The sequence below is a fragment of the Ambystoma mexicanum genome, chromosome 10 (genome assembly GCF_040938575.1).
Source record: "Ambystoma mexicanum isolate Mex_15411 chromosome 10, UKY_AmexF1_1, whole genome shotgun sequence".
In the NCBI taxonomy this organism is placed as follows: Eukaryota; Metazoa; Chordata; class Amphibia; order Caudata; family Ambystomatidae; genus Ambystoma; species Ambystoma mexicanum.
In genome coordinates this window covers 924,345,649-924,369,398 of record NC_090932.1, presented here as the reverse complement: position 1 = coordinate 924,369,398, position 23,750 = coordinate 924,345,649, and the positions used below count along the sequence as shown (strand labels likewise).

Genomic DNA, 23,750 nt, shown 5'->3' with positions numbered 1-23,750 from the left:
CTGATGGTACAAACTCCATCATCCGGCACTGCATGTATCCTGGAATACCATAACCTCAAAAGAGGTGGAAGAAAGACAGCATTAATAAGCGTTTACTCATGTTTCCTCCCGAACGAAGAAAGCCACACAATTCTTACCTGGGTAGTCATCTCCTGGTCAGTATCATTGCTGGAACATCACTGCGCTCGGCGAGGAACATCGCGACCTGTAAGGAGAGAAAAGACACAGGTTAGCAATATAAAAGGCTAAACAGTGCCCTGCATCGCGCATTACTCACCGGACAGCATCACGCACACCGCGCTTTCGCCTACCGGCCTATGCTCATCTTCAACATGCAAGACAACACCAAAATACCTTTCCATACCTAAAAGGAAAGAAGCAAGCCATTATTATTCAAACTAAGGAACATAAGAACTGCATATAAAGACTGTTAAGCAGCAAACCTATGGAGTCGCAGCAGGCCTGGATTCCCACAGGGGGCTTGCACCAGTGAAGTAACTTGGTCGCTGCTCGCCCCTCACATCTACGCGCCCCTGCCACGAGGAGCAGGGCGGAGAATCCACCTTTTACAATATTAAGGTGAGGAGAAGGCCCAAGGGGGAGGAAGGAGTTGAGGCCAAGGGAGGTGAGAAAACATAAAGACAATCTGGTATTGAATCCAGCTCTCCTATATTGCAGACCCAACTTTAACCAGAGGCCTTACCAAGGGACCGGGAGAGGGTTAGAGAGTGCAAATCATCCAACCAGGGCTGGGTGGCGTCCACGCGGATACCAGGTGAGCGTAACAGTGGTCTCGTGGCTTTTTGGAATGTATTAAAGAGCCAGGTTTTGAGGATTTTCTTACATTTTTGGAAGGAAAGCTCATTGAAAATATTAGCTGGTAGAGAGTTCCAAATTCTAGGGGCTGCTACTGGGAAGCTGGTGTTACCTGTTCTCACATTCTTGAAGTGGGGATGCATAGGTGCGTGTCTGAGTTAGAGCTGAGTGTTCTGGTTGTGATTTCCCGGGTTAGGCATTGATTTAGGTTGCTGGGGGCAGTGCCCGATACACATTTATGTGGTATGGTGAGGGTTTTATGTAATATCCTGGTTTGGATAGGAAGCCAGTGGGCCTCTCTCCTATATTGTGAAATATGCTCTCTCTTTTTTATGCCTAACGCTGCTCTAAGCGCTTTGTTCTGGAGTAGTTGCATTTTGTTTATGTTTTTTTAAGTCCCTAAAAGGAGAATGTTGCAGTAATCGATCTTGGCCAAGATGTGGGCTCTGGCAATCGGGATGCAGTTTTGAGGCGTGAGGAAGGGTCTACTTAGGCCTATGAGTTTGGCCGTGTATGCTGTAGATGAGGAGAGTGCACTCATGCGTTTGCACATGGTAAGGCTAGAATCCAAATAAACCCCTTAAGTTTTGACTTGGTTTGAGATATTGATCTATGGCAGAATATTGCAGGTGGAGCTTGCTTAGTCGGTCTGGGGATCCTACTATCAGAATCTCAGTTTTTTCTCCGTTAAGGCAGAGACTATTGGTCGCCATCCAATTCTGGATGATGGAGTACATTTTGTAGACAGTGGCCCTCATTACGACCTTGGCGGAGGACCATGGTGCTATTAGCACCATGGTCCATGGCGCTAAGGTTGCAATTCCGCCATGGTGGTTGGCGGACTTACCGCCCCATTCCGACCTTGGCGGGGCGGTAAGTCCCCAATCCCCATTTTGCCCTTCCCCATTCCCATTTTTGCCCCATAAGGCATAATGGGAGTGGGGAAGGCGTTAATTACGCCACCGTAAATTACGGTGGCGTAATTAACATCAAGGTCCCTTAGCGCCATGGATTTTAACGCCTGCAAAAAGCAGGCGTTAAACTCACCATGGCGCAAAGGGACCTCGTACTCAGGCGGTAAGGGTCGGTGCTGTTTACGCTGGCGTAAACCCCTTACCGCCTGGGTCGTAATGAGGCCCAGTGTTGGTATCCTGCTTGAGGTTACCTGTAATGGGAATGAGTATTTGTGTGTCATCGGCGAAGTTGGTGTATATTACTCCCATAGAATCTAATGCTGCAAATAGTAATTTTGTGTACACATTGTAGAGTGTCGGGGAGAGGCAGGATCCTCGGGGGACTCCCAGTGGGGCTGTTATTGGGTCTGCTGCTACATCCCCTATCGCTTCTCTAGATGTGCGGTCTGCAAGAAATGACTTCATCCAGGCGGTAGCGTCCTTTGAGAATTGGAAGTTGTTCGCTTGTGTCAGACATAGTTTATTGTGGTCTACTAAATCGAAGGCTGCAGATAACTTAAGTAATAGTAGAATACAAAGTTTCCCTGAGTCCCTGATAGCATCCATTTGGTTTTTTCGATCCAATAGTGCTGTCTCTGTACTGTCTCGGTCTGAAGCCTGATTGTCTTTCCCCTAGTAGCTGGTTATTTTTGAGATGGGATTGGATTTGTGTGTATGCAATTGTAGCTATGATTTTGAGCAGGGCCGTCACAAGGGGATTTGGGGGGCAACCTGCCCTGGGCCTCGCTGCCCCCTCTCCTAAGTAGAAGGCAGCACAGTCCTCCCGTGTCCTTTATTCACACGGGCGACTGTGCTGTCTGCCCCTGCAAAGATTTAGCTGTTTGTTGCGAAGCCGTTTGGCTCCGCAACAAATAGCAAAATAATGGGAGAAAGCAGGGCTCAGAAGTGAGCTCTGCTGCCTCCCGTTATTCAGCTGACAACGTAGACATGCTGCATGACAAGAGAGGACTCCTCTCCTGTCAGTCAGTGTGTTCACGTTGCTCAGCGTGAACACGCTGACTGATGGGAAAGGAGTTCTCTCCTGTGAGGCTGCGTGGATGCTTTTGAAGGGTGCATGGAGGTAAGGAAAGTGTTTTTTTATTTAAAATTTAAATGTGTATATATGTGTATTTAAATTAAATTAGTATGTATATGTGTATGAATGCATGCATGCATGTTGGTGTTTATGTTTGCGTCAATGCTGTGTTTGGTTTTATGCATGCATGCATGTAAGGAGCCCCACCCCTAAATTTAGCCGCCCTGGAGGCCACTTCATTAAGGGACGGGTTCATGGCATCAGAGGTGCACCCAGACTAAATGTCAGGGGGGACAAACACTCCAAATGTTGGGAGAGGCGCTAACATCAGAGGCTGTGAGGGAGGGGCAAACTTCCTTGTGTTGGGGCATCTAACATCTTTCCAAATTCGAATTAGACAATTCTGGTGAAGCGTCAATGTTAGAAGCAGCTAACTATATCCTTCATTTCTGAAAGGTCACACTTAAGGAATGCTGTGAGAATGAGATGTCTCATGTCACCACTTCCCTTCTAATCACTCCCCTAGCATGCAAGTGCTAATCCCACATCACGATTTCAATTACCTAAAAATGTATGCATATGAAGGCAGGTGCTAACAGTGAAATGTTTCATTTTAGTAATGGCAGGGCCTTTGTTAACAGCGAAGCCCAGGCACTGTTTAACGTCTGTGTCCTGTTCGGTCTGGCCACGGCTCTGTTGGTCAACCCGGCAGGGGCTGGATGACAGTTTTGAAAGCGGATAGTGAGTGCGGCCAATAAACCCACTGCGCTGTCAGTCTCCCCACTGAGGGATGGCATCTGGGCCTTTCACCTTTTACAGTTGAAATGGACCCCCAAATAGCTGCCCCCATTTTGGCAGTATTATGACACAGAAACCTACTGATAATCTGCAGCTATTAACCACCTTGCTGCATTATTTTGACTTAATTATTGATTTAAGCACTCCACAGGTGCCTTGAACCATTGTTCCAATCAGTAAGGCAAAGGGTGCCGCCAAATATCAAAAAGAAATGGGACTCCACCAGCCCAGACACATCTTCAGCCAGCCCTGCTCCCATTTCCCTCTGAATTCCCTGAGCCAGCTAGGAAGCTGAAAAGCTATTTCTCCTTCCCTTTGGCCACTAGTCGTACCTTTCACCCCAATTCAGAGGCTGTTTACTTTCATAGTACTATTCATGGAGAGGTGGGCTATCTAAAAGCTGAGACCAGAAGTTAAGACTTTGGCTTTATCAAAGTGAGTCTGTTGATATCGCATGGATAGGTTTTTGTGCTCTGCATGTTTGATGCTGATGCGCTCCTTAAACAATAAGCCAAAAATATTGCTTTAGCGAACAGACAGTGGTGGAAATAGACTTTTTTTCTGGGGCATCCCTCCTACCACAGTGAAAAAGGGTCCAGCGACATGAGTATTTGGAAGGTGTAGGGCAGGTATTTTAGTCAACCTCATGAACATTTGCCTCTTCCCCTCAGAGGATTTATCATCAGTAAAGTTCAAAATCTGCACCCCTTTTAAACCTAAAAAATGCACATCAATATTTCCAGTACAGTGCAACATTGACAAGGGATTTCACAGGGCTCCCGCTCAGATCCTCAAGTGGTCTTTTGGGGAAGTGTCTCACTTTGGTACCTAGCGACCACTGTTCAAATCCCTCCCCAACATAGTTTAAAGCACAAACACATCACAGCATTCAAAAATAAACATATAGTGCACATAGATTTCCCAGATTCTGGAGCTGTATCTGAGATCTGGTGAGTAATTATTTGCCAGATCCTGGATCTGGAAAGATCCGTCCCAATGACAGCATTAAGTACAGATAGGAAGAAATGGAGATGTTGTTTAGTTATTTTCCCACCCACTGACTTATGCTAATCCCTATGGCAATTCTCACCCAGTTCCTGCCATCCCCACACAGAACACCTCCTCACTGGAACCCTTTGAGCTAGCTTTAAACAAGTGTTGCCATCAAACTTTGCCCTGAATCTGCCTGCAAGTGTTTTCTCAAAGGAGACTTCTGAGAGCTAATGACTTCATTGGAGTTGTAAACACGGAACTGGTGAAATAAAAATGTCTTCATCAGGTCTGCCTTTGACCACTCGATTTAAAAGCACCCTGCTTGTCTTTCGCTGAAGTCCTGTTAAAAACAAGCATTGGCAAAGCCAACATTTTTGGCTTGTGTACAAGTATTGAGCATTTGCCTGGCACTGCTATTAGCTACTCAGGTACTCAAACCATTTTGCGCCGGCACTATCAACGGCCAGCTCATACCAATACAGAAGGGCCTTTCCCATGCCTACATGAATGCACAAACCGTTAGCATTGCCAATGCTCTTTTTGCTATACCCTTGATGCACAGGACTATGCATCAAGGTTAAAGCAAACATACTACTTGGTTAAATTGGCCCACATTGAATGTAAGCCAATCTAGACAGTAATAACACTTATGGTGCACAGTCAGCCTGGATATATTTTCTGTGGCATGGCATTGTTACTGGCTGGGAGTCCGTACGTACATGGTAATAATGGCATATATTGATGCAGCCTGCATGGACATACATGAGAACAACCAGCATGAATATATTTGTATAATAGCATATCTTGTGTGGAAAGGTGGCATTAAATGTATTGTAAAATGTTCCTGTGCACAGTTTGTGATTTGCAACTATTGGGATGGTCCATGTGCTTCCATACAAAACCAATTGCAACCTGTATGGATTTCTACCCAATTCGGAACCGGGGCCCCCAGAGGATAGGTTCAGGTTCGAGTGGGATTACCTTCTGGGTAATTTCTGTGAATATGGTTACGCACTGTGACCAAAAAAGTTGAACCATCGGGCACGACCACCACATGTGATAGAAGGAGCCTGGCTGTCCACATAGCCTCCAACAGGCGGGGCTCAGAGCCCGGTTTATATGATGGAACCTTAGAGGGGGGTAGTACCAGCACAATAAGAGTTTGTATGTGCATTCTCGGTTTGTGATGCAAGAGGACGCTGAGTGAGTTTGCGACCAGATGTCCACCCAGTTTTGGTCAGTTAGCACGTGCCCTAGGTCTGTCTCCCACTGGGCCATAGCTCGGCTCTTGGAGATAAGGAAGTCTCCCATAAGGCGTTTGTATAAGGCCGAGTTCCTTCCTGGAGTCGGGAGATCTTGCAAAGTTAGTTCAAGTGGCGAGGGCGTGCGCGTTGCTGCTTGCCGAGTTTGCGGGTGGGAGCACCAGTGTCGAAGCTGTATATAAGTGTATCTGTCTGCTTCCTTCAGCTGAAAAGTCTCTTTGGATTGTTCAAATGTTCGGGGTGACCTTACATGAAAAGTTGGCCCAGTGACTCAAGGCCTCCCCTGATCCAGTTCTTGAAGTTGTGAGGATTGGTTCTGGGGGCGAAAGAGGGGTTCATAAAGACCGGGGAGAAGGGGCTTAGGCCCTTCGGGATCTTTTGTCGCCTCCGTGCCCAGTCCCATGCCTTCAACGTGTGTTTGGTGGAAAGTAGTAGCTCATTCCCGCTCTGTTGGAGTTGAGGTGGAGTGTGCGGGAGAAAACGCAGAGGAAGGGGCAGCCGGGATAGTTCTATCTCCACCCATCGGAGACCCCCCAAAGTCATTAGCCAGGCGTGGATGTGGGCTAGCTGGGCCGCTATTTGGTAGTTCTGCAGGTGGGGGACTCCCAGTCCTCCTAGGCGTGCGTTCCCCAGCATCATTCTCAGAGGGATCCGGGCATTTTTGGCCTTCCAGATGAATTGGAGCAGTTTCCTCTGGAGCCCCTGAAGGGCGGCCGGCGGAATTGTTACGGGGAGAGCGGAGCATGCATACAAAAATCTAGGGAGGACATTCATTTTCCTCGCTGTGATGCACCCCAACAGGGAGATTTCTTGCTTCGTCCACCTCTTCAGGTCTCTTTCTAGTTCGCGGAAGAGTGGGGTGAAGTTTGTTTGATTGACCGCTTTTGGGTCCGCTAGGATGTGGACTCTCAAGTAGGGGATTGCTTCTTCTTTCCATTGTACAGGGCATAATGAGGAGAGGGCCTCTCAGTCGCCAGGTGACAGGCCGGTCCCCAAAGCCACCGACTTGTGGTAGTTAATGGAGAAGCCAGTGACTTTCCCGTAGTTATCTATTTCTGCCAGGGCATGGCGCAGAGAGAGGGCGGGGTCTGCAAGGATAAACAGGACATTGTCTGCTATTTTGTGTTGGGTAAGACCGATCTGTGGGCCTTTGATGTTGGGGTTGGCTCTGATTGACCGGGCAAATGGCTCCATCACCATGGCAAAGAGCAATGGGGACAACGGGCATCCCTGCCTCGTCCCACAGCTAAGCGGTATCGGAGCAGAAAGAACGCCATTGACTCTGAGAAGGGTTTTCGGGGCTTGGTAGTTCGCTAGGACCATCTTCTGAAACATGGAGCTGATGTGGAAGGCTTCCATAGTTTGACCCATAAAGGCCCAGTCCACCCTGTCAAACGTTTTGACAGCGTCTAGGGCCACTAGCACTAGTTTTTGCGAATTCCCGGCTGTCAGGTCGATCAAGTTCAGGGCTCTGCGGACATTGTCTCCCGTGGATCTATTGATGATAAAGCCTGATTGGTACGGGTGGATTATTTCGGGTAAAGTGGCTGAAAGGCGGTTGGCCTGGATTTTCGAGTAGATGTTAGCGTCAATGTTCAGCAAGGCAATGGGTCTGTATGAGGCAGGGTCTTTCGGGTCTTTTCCCGGCTTGGACAACAGGATTGTGATAGATTCTGCCATTGAGGGGGTGACCGTGCCTGGGTCCCTGAAAGAGTTAAAGAGGGCCACCATGGGAGCCACTAATTGTGGCCGGAAGATTTAGTAGAAACTTGCAGAGAACCCATAGGGCCCCGGGGCCTGTGCTTTGAGGGACTTGATAATGTCTTCGACTTCCTCACTTGTGATAGGTGCGTCAAGGTTTGTTCGGGCTGCGCCCTTCAGGTGGGGTAGAGTCGGCTTTTGTAGATATTCCATTTGTTTGCTTCGGTCTCTGGGAAGGGGGTGCATCGTCCGCAGACAGTTGCTGTTTCTCCTGCTCTGCGTAGTGAACCCTGCCTTGGCAGTCTCGTAGTCCAATAATTGTGTTGTTCCGCCTCGCCTTGGCTAGTTTGCTCACTAATAGTTTGTTCGCTTTATTGTTTTTGGCGTAATAGAATTGTTTCGCTTTGGCCAAGAGATGAGCTGTGTGTTCAGCGTAATGCGCCTCAATTTTGTTGCGGGTGATGCAGAGTGCCCGTTGTGTCTTCGGGGACCATCCCTTCAGATTGTGTGTTTTTTCGGCTTCTTGGAGCTCCTCCTCAAGGGTGTGGCGGGTTTGACACCTGGCTCTATCTTATGCCACCCCCTGAGTGATCAGTTCCCTCTGGACCACTGGTTCCATGGCATCCCACATGTTCGCTGGGGAGGTGCCTTCATTTGAAGAAGTTTCGGATCGTGGAGGCGATTGCATCTCTCAGGGGCATGTCGTTGAGGATCGGATCAAATAGAGCCCAACAGCACAGTGGAGGAGGTGTAGCCTGATGGGCTCGCAGTTCTAGAGTTACTGGTGCGTGATCTGATAGGGTACGTGTTCCAATCGAGATTTCCTTGACAAAGGACAGAGTTTGCAGTGACGTCAGAAGGAGGTCAATTCTGGAAAAGGTCCTGTGGACATATGAGTAGAATGAAAAGTCCCTTTCTGTCGGATGAAGCACCCTCCAAGCGTCCACCACCTCCAAGGTCCTGAAGAGGCGCAGGATTCCCAGGGCCGTGTTGTGATCTTTAGAGGAGGGGGGATGTGATTTGTCGTTCGCAGGGTCTGGAACTCAGTTGAAGTCGCCTCCAATCACTTTCAAGCCTTCTGAGAAGGAAACGAGGGTCGTGCCCAATGAATCGTAGAAGGCAATCTGGCCCACACTAGGAGCGGATGCGGAGACCAGCATGTATAGTTGGCCCGATAAGAGGCACTTGATCGCTACATAACAGCCCTCTGGGTCTAGTTTGGAGTTTAGGATCTGTGGATTTAGGCCCCTTCTGAAGAGGATCGCTACCCCTCCTTTTTTAGTGTCATCCGAGGCCAGAAACTGTAGTGGGAAGTCTTTAGATCTGAGGCGTCCAAAGTTCCCTGGGAGCAGATGGGTCTCTTGCCGTAGGGCCACGCCCCTGTCTTCATCCAGGAGTTGTTGGATGATCGATTTGCGCTTAGCCGGGGAGTTCAGACCCTTGACGTTAAGGGAGATAAATCGGAGGGTCCGGGAGCTTGAGGGGTCCATCACAGCGGCGGGAGGAAGTCTAGCCGCCATTATAGAGGGGTCGCAGCTGTCGGTCACTCTGTCTCTGAACTTTTAAAGAGAGCCTCCAACAGGAGAGCCCCAAACTGTTCAACGTGGGGTGGCCTGGGGTTTCAGAATCAGACCCCCCCTTGGCCAATTTGGCTGGAGCCATGCACCCCGCCAACGTGGCAGAGCCTGGCATTTGAAATAAATAATCATTCCAGGGACTCATCGGTGGTCTGTACCTTTGAAACGGACATGCGCCGTGGGGGGCCCGCCGGTAGGCTTGTTTATAGAGGCTGAGGAGTCGTAATTTTCCAGAGGATTGGACAAGGACTCCAAAGGATTTGCGGAGGGCGAGGATCCACAGGAAGCGTGTGAATTGAATAGTTATTTTCTTTTCCCAAATCTCAGGACTCTGGACCATGAAGTTCCCTTGGGTTACATTGAGGAAGCAGGGGCTTCGCTGGTGTTGTCAGTTACAGAGCACGCTGAAGCGCCTTCACAGGAGTCTGAGTGTAGGATCTTATCGGCCTCTTCCAGATGGGCAATTCTCCAGAGGGAACCATTGTGGGTAAACTGAAGAGCTGTTGGGAAGAGCCACCTCTAACGAATATGGTCATTCTGGAGGTAGAGGTTGAGAGGGCAGAGAGATTTTCTCTTTTGTAAGGTGAGTAGCGAGAGGTCCTGTTAGACCTGAAGAGGAGCCCCCTGGAAGGACAATTTGTCTCGGATATGGCTTATCACCGAGATGGCTTCCTTTGTTGTAAAGAAGTGCACTATGGTTATCACGTCGGGGGGGTCTGTTGCCACCCCCCATCGAGTGCGCAGCCTGTGGGTTCGGTCCAGCAAAAGCAACGATTTGTCTAGATGGGGGAGGAGGGCTTGAAAGAAATTCCCTACATATCCGGAGAGGTCTTTGTCCGGGACGGAGGCTGGAATGCCCTGAATTCGGGGGTTGTTACGCCGAGCCCTGTTTTCCAAGTCTTCTTGTTTACACTCAAGGATCTCACATCTATCTTGCAGGGATTGGATAGAGTGTTGGATCTCCCCCATAGATGCTGACTGGTCCTGGCAGCGGTCTTCAATTTCCCCTATGCGCTGTTCCACTTCTGTTACCCTTTGGTTGGTGTGCTCAAGTTTTGTGGTGAGTTCTGTCATGCACAATCTGAATTCGGTTTTAATGTCGGCCATAAAAGTCTGGATGTCCTCTTTGGTTGCTAGGGATTCTTTGTCGTCCAGCGCCTTCTGTGAAGCCATTTTGAGGGGAGTATCAGATTTCTTGGCCTTATCGGGCGCCAGCAGCATTGTGGAGATGTCCGCGTTCTTATTGGCTTTCGACTATTTAGCCATGGTGGGCTCCCGTTAGAGGGGATAGTGTAGAGTTGCTTGTGTTTGACTTGCAGGGTCAGCTAGGTGAGAGCTGTTGGGCCTGCCCTTAGCAGCTCTTCAGGTTTTTAAATGTTTAGTGCACTTGTCGGGTGCTGCTTTTGGGGGTGTGCTGAGGCGGGTAACCACGGGTCCGGTGGTGGCCAGGCGATGCGGAAGCAGCCAGTACCCCCTGGCCAAAATGACAGCCAGGAGGCGAGTAGCTGAGTGGGCCCGGGGCGCACCAGGAAGTGGGAGGGAGTGAGTCTCTTACGTGAGGCTGTGCTGCTAGCCGTGTATAAGGGGGGCCTTATGGAGGGTACAACGGTGGACAGGTGGTGCTGGCTTACCTCTGAATACAATGTCCCATTATGGAAGGAGCAGACCCAGTAGGCGCGGTCGCTGTGGCTGTGTTCTTGGGCTTTCTGGAGGGGGTGCCCGCCGAGCGCCATTGGTTGGGCAGGGGTGCCCCAGGAGTAAGATGGAGGGGCCTCCAGGCGGCCTCAGTGGTGCAGTGGTTAACGGGGATAGGTCGCAGAAATCACCCTCGAGTAATCCCAGCAGCGGCTTCTCATATTGGAGGGGGTGGAGGGGGCCTCCAAGTGAGGTATTCAATTAGAAGGCAGACCCCCAAGAACTAGGCAGGGGGGATCGTCCTCCTGCAGGGGGAGATTGGTGTTGGGGCTCCTTCTTCCTCCAGGAGCTGTTGGGGTGAGAAAGCAGAGCAGCCGATTGGGCCTGGGCACCCCAGGAGATGGTGGAGGAGACTCCGGGCCCAGAGGGTGTCTGGATCCTATGTCACAGGAGCCCCGTGGAAGACAGCTGGATCGCGTGAGAAGGAGGCTCCCAGGCAAGCCCCTCTCCGAGGCAGTTCCCTGTCTTTATGTTCTGTGGGGCAGGGGGCGTCCGGACCGCTCTTGGTGGGCAAAGTCAGGGGAATGAATTTGGGGTCCCCCAGGATCAGTCAGCCCTAATTCTCACTCCCCAGGGTCCTGAGACCCTCCTATCATGCTGCATAGGAGCGGAGATCAAAAGCTGGTGCCGAACTCCTACAAATCTACACTCTCGGCGGCCCCGGCACGGAGGCTCTCAAAAGAGCTGCTGCATCGTTGGCGCTCCAAGCCACGCCCCCTAATGATGCTTTTTTAAGGAGAGGGGTGACCCAGGCTTCTTTGATGTTGGCTGGTATGGTATTAGTGTTAAATGAGGCATTGACAAAGTTGGTGATGATGAGAGCAAGTATGGGGGCGCAGTACTTAACTAGTTTGGCGGGGAAACTGTCTCCCTTGCAGTTAGAGGATTTGAGTGAGGCTATAGTTTTGAGCACCCAGTCAGAGTTCACTGGCAAGAAGTGGAATTCAGGGATGTTAGTTGTGGTGTGAGTCGAAGCTAAAGTGATTGGCTCAGTAGTGGGTGTTAAGAGTTTTCTATGCAGCGCTATTTTATTTTTTAGTGTGTTTATCTTAGAGGCTAGTGCATCCTGGATGGTGGTACACCATTCCTTACTCACTCTGGCTAGGCTGGGAGGGGGGATGGGTGTTTCTAATTCTCTGATGACGGAGAATAGCTCTTTGCTGTTTGAGGTGGCATTAGTGATGCGTAAATTCAGTGAGTTGGCTTTCTGGGTAAATACTTACAATTTGTAGGCGATGGATATTAGCTGAAGCTCTTTTTTTGGACTTGCTGGTAGGGTTTTTTCCTGAAAAGGTATTCTAGTGCCCTTTTTTTCCTTCTAGGTTCGATGAGGTCATCGTTGAACCATGAATTGCTGCGTTTCAGCTTAGGGAGTTTGGGTCTGAGAGGAGCTATTTTTTTTTTTATTTATTTATTTATTTATTTGATTTATATTTCAGGCCGAGACCTGTAATTTTATCAAAAAGATCTACGCATTTAACTCTTCAAGATTCTCCGGAAAGTTGGCTTTCAACAGATCGAGGTACATCTTTTTATAAACAATAGATACGTTTCCAATGTCATTGTTCCGATACTCCTTAGGTTTGTATTAATGAGGCGTCTTCGATGAGTAGAATTTCATTTATCTGTTTGAAAGCCAACTCGATTAGGTTTGTCATGGCCATTGTCCACCGCGTAGCTTCACCTGAGATCAATCTGTTCCATAAGTTATCCTCTTCGAACATCCAAGGATTTGTAATCAGCGGAGATAGATAAGTGATTCTGTTCTGTTTGGTGTATGGACAGTTTAAAACCAGGTGCCTAATCGTTTCCACGGTGTCCACATTTTTACATAACCTGCATGCTTGGTTTTCCACCAAACCTCGGATGGCAAGTATTTGCTTTGTGTGAAGTGTATTTAGTCTCGCTTTCATAAACAAGTGTCTTTTTTTCCTTTCTGGAAATTTGCTGACGTATTTTATAGGTACCTTTAATTTATTGCATGTAGGTGGAAGATGCTGTAGCAATTTGTTGTCTGCTGCTATTTCTATTGTTTTAATCCAGTCCATTTCCTGCATTTTCCGCTTGATTTTGTCTGGATTTTCTTTTAAATCTGTTTCCGTGCACATTATTTGCGACAGTCTTTCTTTTCTAGTTTCGGCCCAATTTCTAAATATCATGCAATTCCCGTTTAACATTTCTTCTTTAACTACAGCGTAGATTGGGAGGGAGTCTGCCAGAATGATTTTTCTAAATAACCTCATTGCGCTAACGTCGACTATCGAAGCCAAAGACGTTAGCCCAAGTTCCCTTCTAATGGCCGCAATTGCCGTTGATTTGGGCAATCCCAAAACAGATCTCCAGACCATACCTTCTATCTTATTCCAAATGTTCTCCGGAATACAGAGAGAGGCTTCCATACCGCTTGTTAGCGAGGGCACTACTTTCATTTTATAGAAGTTGATTGCCGGAGTTAAGGTGAATTTGCCAAATTTCTTGTCTATTGTTCTCATTTGCGCTGTTAAGGTCTTCACTTTGTCCCAGAGTACTGTTTGCATAGCTTTGTCTGTTGTTGTATTGTCTATTTCAAACCCTAGATATCTGATATTTTTTACTTTTTCAATTTTTATGTCATCCAGATACCATGCCTCCTTGGTTGTTGGGTTCTTTCTTTGTTTCTCAAGGATCATGATTTTTGTTTTATTTCTATTTATCTCCAGCAGGTTTTCATCTGTGTATTTTTTCAAGTTTGTTAATTTCCGCTGCAAACCCACTTTGGTCTGGTCGATAAGAATCACGTCGTCCGCGTATAGGAGACGGGGAATATGAGTTTTCCCTAGTTTCGGAGGGAACGTTCTGATCTCATTTTCCGAGTATTGCAAATTTCCCAGAAAGGCGATAAAAAGTGCGGGCGCAAGAGGACAACCCTGTTTTACGCCTCTTTTTACTTGAATTTCCTCCGAGAGAATTCCCTGTTGGTTTAATTTCACTCTTACCGTTGTATTTGAGTGCAGGGCGATTAGTGGATCTAACAGTGATCTTGGGCATCCCCACCCATTCAATTTTCCCCAAAGCATGTTTCTGTCCACTTTGTCAAATGCTTTTGACATGTCCACAAAGGCCAGATATATTTTTGGTGCTCCTTCTTTGATTTTTGCTTTGAAAATGTTTATTATCAGAATGTTGATTGCTGTCGTTCCGTTTTTCTGGAAGCCTGTTTGTAATATGTCTTTCGATTTTGATGACCTTTCCCATATCCTCAGATGGTCCAGGATGAGGGATGAAAAGATCTTTCCCAGAATGTCTAATAAAGCAATCGGTCTATAATTAGCGGGGTCCTCCCGACTACCTTTCTTATAGATTGGGACGATGACTGCTTTTAGCCAAGTATCTGGAATTTGATGGGATTGTTCACAGATCTCGAAAATCTTTCCAATCACTTTTGCCCAGTCTTTAGGGAATTCTTTTAGGATGGTGTTTGTCAATCCGTCCGGGCCGGGTGCTCTAGATGATTTCAAGCTTCTTATTTTTTTTTCAATGTCCTCCACATTGGCTACCGACACCCAAGTCGTGTTTGTTACAGATTTCTGAACTTTTGTCAGTTTCTGAGGTTCCTCAAATTCATTCGAAATGTACTCCATCCATTTTACTTCTGATACTGCATTTGTAGGTGTTACGTTGTATGATGTGTTACTTTTTTTAATTAAAAACCAGAAGTCGCTAGATTTATTGGTGATCAGTTTTTTCATCATTTCTTCTGCGTCCAACTGGTATTGTGTTGCTTTTGTTTGTTTTCTCCAGGCAGTGTATCTTTTTGCTTCCAATTTCCAGTTTAGCCAGTCTTGTGCCTGATTTGTTTTTTTTGCCTTTCTTTTTAGTTGCCGCCCTAGTTTCCTTTGTTCTACAAGTTCTTTGTTGTATGCGTGGGCGGCCTGTGGTACAGGCTTCTTTCTAGCGACTATTGGTTTCCGGTATGGTATTAGAAGTGGTAGATAATCCGGTTTCTCAATTGTTTTTGTTTGTTGATTTGCTCTTATTTTTTTATCCCATGCTGATTTTATTTGTTGAATATTTGCCTCCGTTATACGTAGACGGGTTTGTTGCACATTTGTTTCAAGTGTGGCTTTATATACCACTTTAGTTGGTCTCCGGCCATTCCACTTACAAATAAGTAAGTTATGGTCGCTGTTGTTCGTTTTCAGCACTTTAAAGCTCACTATGTTCGCTGCCAGTCCAGATGATACAAAGATGTAATCTAGGGTTGCTTTTGATTCTCCCCTTTCCCAAGTCGGGATATTCAGTTGATTTGGGAAGAGTGTCGCTATGTTTTGTAAGTCTCTATCGCTTGTTACTTTCATCCAGGCTTTTCCCCGTTCTTGTGTTGCAGTTGTTTCTGTTCTCTCTATTTCTTCATTGCAATTGGCGTTTAAGTCGCCGCATATCATGATCTCGATATCCTCGAAATCTTCGTAGAGCTGGTCAATAGTCGCACCCATTCTTGCACAGAAAGCCTTTGTTGTTGTCCGCTGGGGGTTCCAATAGCAATTTATAATTGCTAAGGTGTTTCTTGTGGTGCCATTTCCCTTTTCCATGGGGGGAGACCATGTGGAAAGGGTCACCAGCATTTCGTATGCTTCACTCCATTTCTTTGGAGGTTCCAGTCCTAATCCGTTTTTGATGGCTGTAAGCAAGCCAGACGATGGTCTTCCTAAAGGACCTCTAATTGCAGCAGATGTTTCCAAGCAGAATCCGTCCAGTGAGGGTTTCTCAAGTAGCCACGTCTCTTGAAGGCATATTATATCAAGTGAACCCAGATTTACATCCCCCGGTACTGTTAAATGATTATGCCCTCTGGTGTTCCATGAGCCTACCTTGTAGTGGTTTTGTTCGGGCCGTTCCTCTAGGATTGGGGCCGACGACAAAGTCTCGGGACTCCGTCCTATTTGTTGCTATTTTTGTGATTTCTTTGACCAGGTGGATGTAAACCAGTCCCACGGACCTCTCGGCGATCTTGATTCTTGTGTTTTAGGTGAACTCTTTTGAGCCATTATTTCTCCTCCGGAATGTTTGAGTTGTTGTGTGGATTTCTCATTTTCTCTGCTTCTATTGGTAGGTCTCCGTTCCTGTGGGTCACTACTGCTTTCTTGGAGGCTACTCAAACGTGCTTTGCTGTTTCCCCACTTGGAGGCTCCCTCCCAATTCAGCGGCCCATTTCTTCGGCTATCTTTTGGGTCTTCACGAACGTGCTTGATGTCCCTCTTTTCGTTCCATCGCTTATGAGAATATAGCCTTTCAGTTTTTGAATGGTAATGTGTGCTCTGATCGTTCATTTTTGTTGGATTTCTGCTTCGCTCTTCCCGCTGTGGGTGTGTTAGCTCTCTCAAGTAGAAGCCCATATCTTTCAGCTCTTCAAACACTGATTTGTCCAGGTGCGTTATACTCTCCGCTTTTACATGTAAAAATGCTTTTGCTATCTTGCCCCTGTGGTACGGTTCGACCAAGTCTAGGTCCTTTGTTCTGAGGTCCCTGAGCGTTTTCGATTTTTTCAGGATCTGCAGAACTGTTGGCCTGTTTAAAATTAAAAAGTCTTCTTTGATGACTTGTTGCTCAAGTTTGAACAATCGGGTTTTGCCTCTTTCTTCTGTTGTCGTTTTCCCATTTCCCCTCACATGAGCTTGTTTTCTCGGGGTACTTCTGCTTCTTCGCCTCGCTTGAGCTTGTTCTCTCGGGGTACTTCTGCTTCTTCGCCTCACTCTTTGTGGTGATGCTTTGTTGTCTTTCTGACTTTTACTGTTATAATCGCTAACATCTCTCTTTTTTCGGGCAATTTGTCCCTTCGCTTCACAAGCACCCACGTTTCTTCATCATTACTCAGCGATCTTTCTCCTTCTTTGTTGCTTGTTTCATCATTCTTTAACTTGTCTATCGTAGCAGCTGTTAACTCCTGTGACTTCATGGTAGTTTGGATTTGTTTGTCATGTTGTGATATGTTCATCAATGCTGAATCTAAGATGAATTCTTCCACCGTCCTAGGTGATCTCCGATCTGAGGGCGTCTGAGGGGACTGGGCATCAAGAGTTTGGATGTCATCTTTTTTCATCTCTATTTTGTTTTGACTTTTGGCTAAATGTGGTGGTTTTGCTCTAGCCTCCGATGAGAATGTATGTGAAGCTCTCGGTATAGCTGATTTATTTTGAGTCGATGATGGAATTACTGAGCTCTTCTCTGTAATGACCTCCAGGCCATTCCTCTCATAATCTAATTTTTTAAATTTGTCTACCACATGCTTGTCCCCTTTTAAATCTTGTGTTTGCGGGTTATTTTTTTGTTTCTCCAGCAGTTCGATTTTCCTTTCTAGAGTCTCGATTTTATTTTCCCACAGGATCTCTTGAATACTTTTTTGTGCTTCTACTGCTGTTATATAGCTTTCTACATGCGCCATTTTTGCTATCATATTAGAGAGCATTGCTGTGTTGTCCTGGATTTCTTCTTTTAGTGCTTCATATAGCTTGCAAAAAGGTGTTAGAACAATAGACATTGCCGACATGATTGTGGTCATGTCCGGTTTTTTGGTTGAAGAATCCTTATGAATAGCCATGGCAATGTCGCTTAACCATCGATTTTTTTGTGATGACTGTGGTTTTTCTGTTTTTTTTGGCGTCTCCCGAGTCTGAGGACCCAGGCAGTCCATTTTAGAGATGTTAGCCTGATCTGTTACTTGTTGGCTCTGCCCAGTTGCTCTCAGGTCTTGATTTATGGCTTCGTTGCTTGTTTCAGTCTCTAGGGAGGTTTGAAGTCCTGCAGTCTGGTGGGGTTGCGTCCACGCCAACCGTATGTCTTTTTCTTTATTTGTTTGGGATAGGTTTTGTTTTTCCTTCACAGGGTGGCTGTGGATACGGCGTACTTCAGTCGCCTCTAACTCCCCTCCGTTGATCCCTTCTGCAGCTGTTTTTTTTATGATCATTGGGTCCCGGGAATTGTTTTCTCGGTCCAACTGAGTCTCTGTACCTGGAGACTCTAGGTTACTGATCTGAGTTTGGGTTTCATGTTTATTCAACCCTCCGACCTTGGTTGGGGTTTCCACTGTTCTTCTTACTTTCGACCCTGGCATAGTTTCTTGCAACACTTCTAACATTTCTGCGTCAGATACCTCCGAGTCCACTGTTAATTTTCGTTTGAACTGTTGCGTAAAGAAGGTTTTTAAGGAGCACGATAATAGTGGTGCCGGCAGCTTTGTGGTTGCGAGTTTTTTTGTTTTTATCGCATTTCCTTCCACTCTACTCCTCTGATTTTGATTTTTCAAAGTCTTCTTATTTAGTTGAGGTGTGGTCTTCTTTCGCGGGGACTGATTTTTCTTCGATTTCATTTTTTTCTTTTTTTGTTGATTACGGCTTGTTTTTACTTGTTCGTAGTCTGTTTCCTTAGTTGAGTCTTCCTGATCGGTTTGTCTGTTGTTTGTGCCTGTTGTTTCACTGTCTATAAACACTTCGTCACTTTCTGATAGTGATTCCGCGAAGCTTATCTCTCCTGATCTTTTATTGGCTTTTGGAGTTTCTCTGTCTAATTGTCTCCTCTTTGATCTGGTGGATTTGCTTTGATCAGAAATCTGCTCTTTATAAGTTGAGTGGATCATCGCTTTGACGTTTAGTGTGTTCTGCACCACGTCTGATTTGTTTGTTGTAGTTTCCCCAATTTCACCAGTTTTTTGACAGGATGGCCTCTCTCCTACGGGTCCCTTTGGATCTTCCCCCGTTTGCTCAAGATGGAGGTCCTGTTCCTTTGTTGTAATTTTCCCCGGGAGTTTACCCTCCGGGTTTGTCGAGGTTCCATCCACCTCTCCGATCTGACCACCCCCCCCCCACTCCACCGCTGTGGCCCCGCGAAGGTGCCGATGCTGGCCATCCTCCGATAGCCAAAGCATCCTCACCTCTCGTCGTCAAGACGGTGTGCGAGCCCCCAGCAGCGGCGTAGGCGGGCTGGACGGGCTGGACGAGCGTGCTGCCTCTCTCGTCTGTTGATTCCCTCTGAGTCCTCACATCCGTCACCTGATCCATCTCCTCAGCCTCATTGGCGAATGCTCCTTCCGGGCGAAACTCTCGGGGTACTCGATTGACCCCCCCGGATTGCCACACGAGGTCTACGTGGTCCACCAGATCCGAAGGCTGTTGGTTGGCATCCGGTGGATACTCCTTTGTCGTTTGCCTACTCAATGGCAACAGCGACTGCGCCCATAGTGCCGGTAAACCTGTCTGTGAGAGTTTCTGAGGTTTCAACTGAGTCCTCATTGACGGCTTACCTCTGGTCCGTTTCAGGTTTGATGCTGGATCATCTCTCCCGTGCTCTGTTGGTGTTGTTGGTTCCCTTTCCGGGATGATGTTGGGAGGCAGCAAAGGCTCGTCCACTCCTGCCGGCTCCCGCTCCGATGGTGGGATCACTAGCAGCGGTCGTGCTTCTGGCCGTACCTCGGGTTCCATTTTACGCTTGCTGCGCGTCTGCAGCGGACTGCCGCAGACTGGCTCACACCTCGGCTCGCAGCTCCGCTCACCGCTCCGCGGTGTTCTGGGGTTTTTAAAAAAAAAAAAAAACGAACTTCCTCACACAAAGATGTGGGCTGGTTGCAGGACTGCCGCAGACTGGCTCACACCTCGGCTCGCAGAGGAGCTATTTCCTCTATAGCTGATTTAAGACAGGTGTGGTAGTGCAGAGAGATGTTGTCTGGGTTAGTGTCCACTGGGGGGTGTGCATTAGGTAACTTATTTAGCACGGGGGATAGATTTTCGGGGGTGAGGTTCTGTGCATTACTTACTAGGATGGGTGCGGGTGGGGTAGTGGGTGGAGTGGGGTCCTTAGTTAGAATGATGTTGAATTTAATGAGGAAGTGGTCTGTCCAGGAAATCTCTAGGATCTCTTCTAAATGGACTGTGGTGTTCAGTGTAAGAAGAGCTGTGTGTTCTGGATGAGAGTCTGATGCAGTGTGATGTGCCTAGGGGTTACCAGTCATTTGGTCGAAAACCAAATGGTTGAATGACCATTTGATCGAAGTAAAATGGTAGAAAAAAAGGGCGAATTTTTTTTTATTATTTTATTTTATGGGTGGGTTCCCCCCACAACCCCCCTTTTTCTTTATGAAAAATATTTTTTAAGCAACCAAAACTTTAAAAAATATATAAATAAATAAACAAAAAAATTCTACCTTTTGTTTTCGACCATTTTGATTCGATGAAATGGTCATTCGACCATTTATTTACGACCATTTGACCGGACACCGTGCCTAGGATAGGTGCGGTGATGGGGTTGATGGTAGGTACGGTAACGAAGGCTGGTATGTTTGGCAAGAATGGGGTTGGTTAAGGTAGGGGGTGGTGTCTAGGACAGTGTAATCTCGCTAGTCCTATGCCTAGTTGGATGTATGAGCATCTGGAGCATAGGGTGGTGTCAGTGGTGTTAGAGGCCATTGTGTTGGACAGGGTGAGTGGGCAGAAATGCTCAAGGGGTTGCTGATGGACAGGCATGATTAGTATTAGCAACGTTGCCAATGCGCCTAACATTGCGACTGCTGGGTTACAAAACCTAATATGCATTTGGCAGGTATTCGCAGATGTAGGGTGAATGGTGGTTTTGGCCAGCTCTTATAAACCGAAGCACAGTGCAATACTGGTCCCTCGTAACATGCCCCAAAAAGTAATACAAAGGCGTGCACTTGGAACAAAATACTATTTGGCACTTACAATGCTGTGGGTTGTGCTGTCTGGTGGTTTGATTCCAGAACGCAGCCAGGGCCTTGGAATGTTATGCTTTGAAAAGAGGAGTTAGCTGATGGTAAAGGGAAGGGGCGCCTGGGGTCATCCAAAAAAAAACATATCAAGCCATGACTCGTCTCTACAACTTTTGACTATGAGGATAGGATAAGGAGGGCACTACCAGCCATGATCAGTAAGGAGGCAAGGAGGCTCCAACCACACCTCCAACTGCATTGATACATGCACTAAGCAGACCAAACGAAGTCGAAGGAGCATTATGAAGTCTAGCCATGGAGCAGCCAACGCAGCGCTTTCGGGCAAGAAGGGGCACCTGCAGAGCTCTTTCTACCACCGTGGCAAACAGAGGGCTGGCTGAAGGACAACGCACAGAGACGCTGCAGGGTAAGCATAACACTGCGTTAGAATAAAGCACCCTCCACTGTGAGCGTAAGTAGCTAGCAAAATCATAGCACAATCCATATAAACAACACAAAAAACCAGACGAGACCCCATTATGACATCACAAGCGGTTCTGGAAAAAGGGATTCAAGGTTCAATACAATCATAAAATAACACAGTGCTGTCACAATGTTTTGTAAATAAGAGTGAGGAGAAAATATTTTAACACAATACTCCATACCTGGATGACTTAAAGAAAAACAAAAAGAAGAAAAAAGAAAGTTGGACTGAGCAGCACACAGCAACACACAAGAAGAGACTCTGGCAGAAACTTACACCCTAAAAAGGAACAATGTAAAACTGTCACTGAACACCTAGAAACACGGCAAATTATCACTTTAATCAAATCAGCTGTTGGCACACACTAGGGTGCCTGTGCATGTGGAACAGAGATACTCTTTGCCCATTTCATCCTGCACCAGGTGAACCATCTATTCCATGGGAACAATGGATGGATCCCTTTCAAGTCTACCTGAGGGAAATTGGCGGGGCAAAATGTAATGACGATCTTAAGGAAGCCACATTGCTGAACAGTATTGGAGCAGAAGGACCACAAGTACTTCACACTTTTCCAGACATCCAAACTACAGAAGGGGCAGGAGATGCATCTACCAGTGGCACCACCAAAAAGATATGAATCCACCATCGCTAAATTAGAAAGACACCATGGAAATAAAACAAATGTAGTTTTAGAAAGATATTACTTCTTCACACGCAAGCAACACAAAGTGGAGCCAGTAGATAGATATATTGCAGCACTTTGAGGTTTAATTGCTTTTTGCAAATTGAAGCGTAATATGGATGGATATTTCAGAGAGCAATTGATGCTTCACACAGCTGACCCTAATATCCAACACGGACTATGACAGGCCAAAAACGCCAACCTAGAACAAGCAATTGATATAGCAGGGACAATGGAACTAGGTGTAAAGTACATCAAGGCATTGCACAGCCAAGATCGACATCAACAGAGATTAAAACAGCCCAAGTAGAAGAAGACATTGAGTCAAATGCAGAAGTAGCACAAATTCAACTGAGCTAGAATCAAGGAAAAAGATACAGAACAGTATCAAATGACAGATAAAGTGGCATCAAACCTGAAATGAACACAAATCAAAATGTACTGTTAAATACCACTGATGTGGAAAATGTAAACACTTCAACAGAGACAGAGAGTGCCCAGAAATAATTGCAGTATGCATTAAATGCCGCGTAGGGTACATTTTGGGTGAGTATTCTGCAATACTAAAGCCAAACAAAAGGTCAGCATTATAAAAGCTCTAGCACACGTAGAGGGACCCAACAGCATACTGACAATTGAGGAGGAAGATGACGCAGATTGCCTACTGACGATATCCCCTAAAATAAATGAAGGACCACGGGAATATTTGCGAATAACCAGCACAACATTTAGGATGATGATAGATTCAGGATCACCAAATATTATGGATAGATATAAGTTGCAAGATGAATAGATGGAAAACAGACACACTATTGCCTACGAACATCAGACCAACAGTATGTGGCAAAAGCCCTATTCATATATTAAGTTATAAATCGGTAACCATCAAATGTCTTGATAGAAGCACGTGCTGCAAATTATATGCAGCAAATGATGTATCTTGAGTGGAGGATTGGGAAGAAAATGCAGCTTTAAAGTAAAGTTCCACCCAGGAGATGTATGCCTTAGCCTAATTGTTTAAGACAGTGGCCCTAGTACAAGTGAGAGCTTAAGAAAGAATCAGAGAGAGTGTGCATATTGCATAATTAAATCCACAGAGTCTTCCGACGGGCTATCTTCCATTGTGCTAGAAACTAAACCAAATTACACAATTAGGATGTGTATGGGCCTAAGAGGCCTTAATACAAACAAACAAGTTGTGAGAATCCTGACGGTGTCTCCCTTGCTAGTCCCCAGGGATCTGTCATCCAAGTGGCCAGGGCACGGCCATCGCTATTGGATCCAGTTCCTGGGGGTGGACCAGTCAGGGAGGATCACCTGGACGGGAGGTCCTTGGAGAGTGGGGTGGGACACTAGTGGGCGAGACGCGGTATGCCACTTCTTTTGACAACTTTTCCCCATCCTACCACATAATATATTCCAAAACACCACCGCCCCTTTCTCCACGTGAACACTTTCGCACAACACGAAAGATGGCCCAGACCGAGAGAGAGACAAGGAGAGTGTCGACCTTGCCCTTTGCGACCAAGGCCTGTAGAACCTCCACAGAGGGAATGGTAAATCCGCAAACAAAAGCCAGCGTGTATTGCACCAAATGTCAATGGTACACAAGACCCTCCTCCGCTGATTGCCAAGCCAGGAGAGACGCTTGTCTCTGTGGTACCAACCATGACTTTAAAGCAAAAGAAAGCCAAGAGGTTCATCACAACCGGTGAGTCGAGGGGACTGTCGATAAGAAACCGAACTGTGTTGAATGAAAAGTAGCCAAAGGCTAAATTGAACTTTGAAAAGCAAAAGAATACTATTAACAAAGGAGGGGGAAAACCACACACAGATGAGTCTGGCACCACGTGGGTGCTCAAGCAGAAAACTCTGGGCGATTACACAATGGTAAAGACTACCGTAACAAGAAGGCCTTGAGACGAGACGAAGAACTGTCAAAGTGGTCATACAGTCGTCTCATAAAACCCTCTGTACCGTCAAAAGACTTTGACCAACAGAGAACTGTGAAAGCTAAGGGAAGTGAATCCTGCATGTTGAGAAATAGCATATGAACTGT

At 46.7% G+C, this 23,750-nt stretch overlaps 1 protein-coding gene across 2 annotated transcripts in view; it reads right to left on the bottom strand.

Annotated features, from left to right (window-relative positions):
• Window positions 1-23,750, bottom strand: part of GNB4 (G protein subunit beta 4) — a 1,465,460-nt gene that overhangs the window by 1,040,840 nt on the left and 400,870 nt on the right. The window lies entirely within an intron of this gene.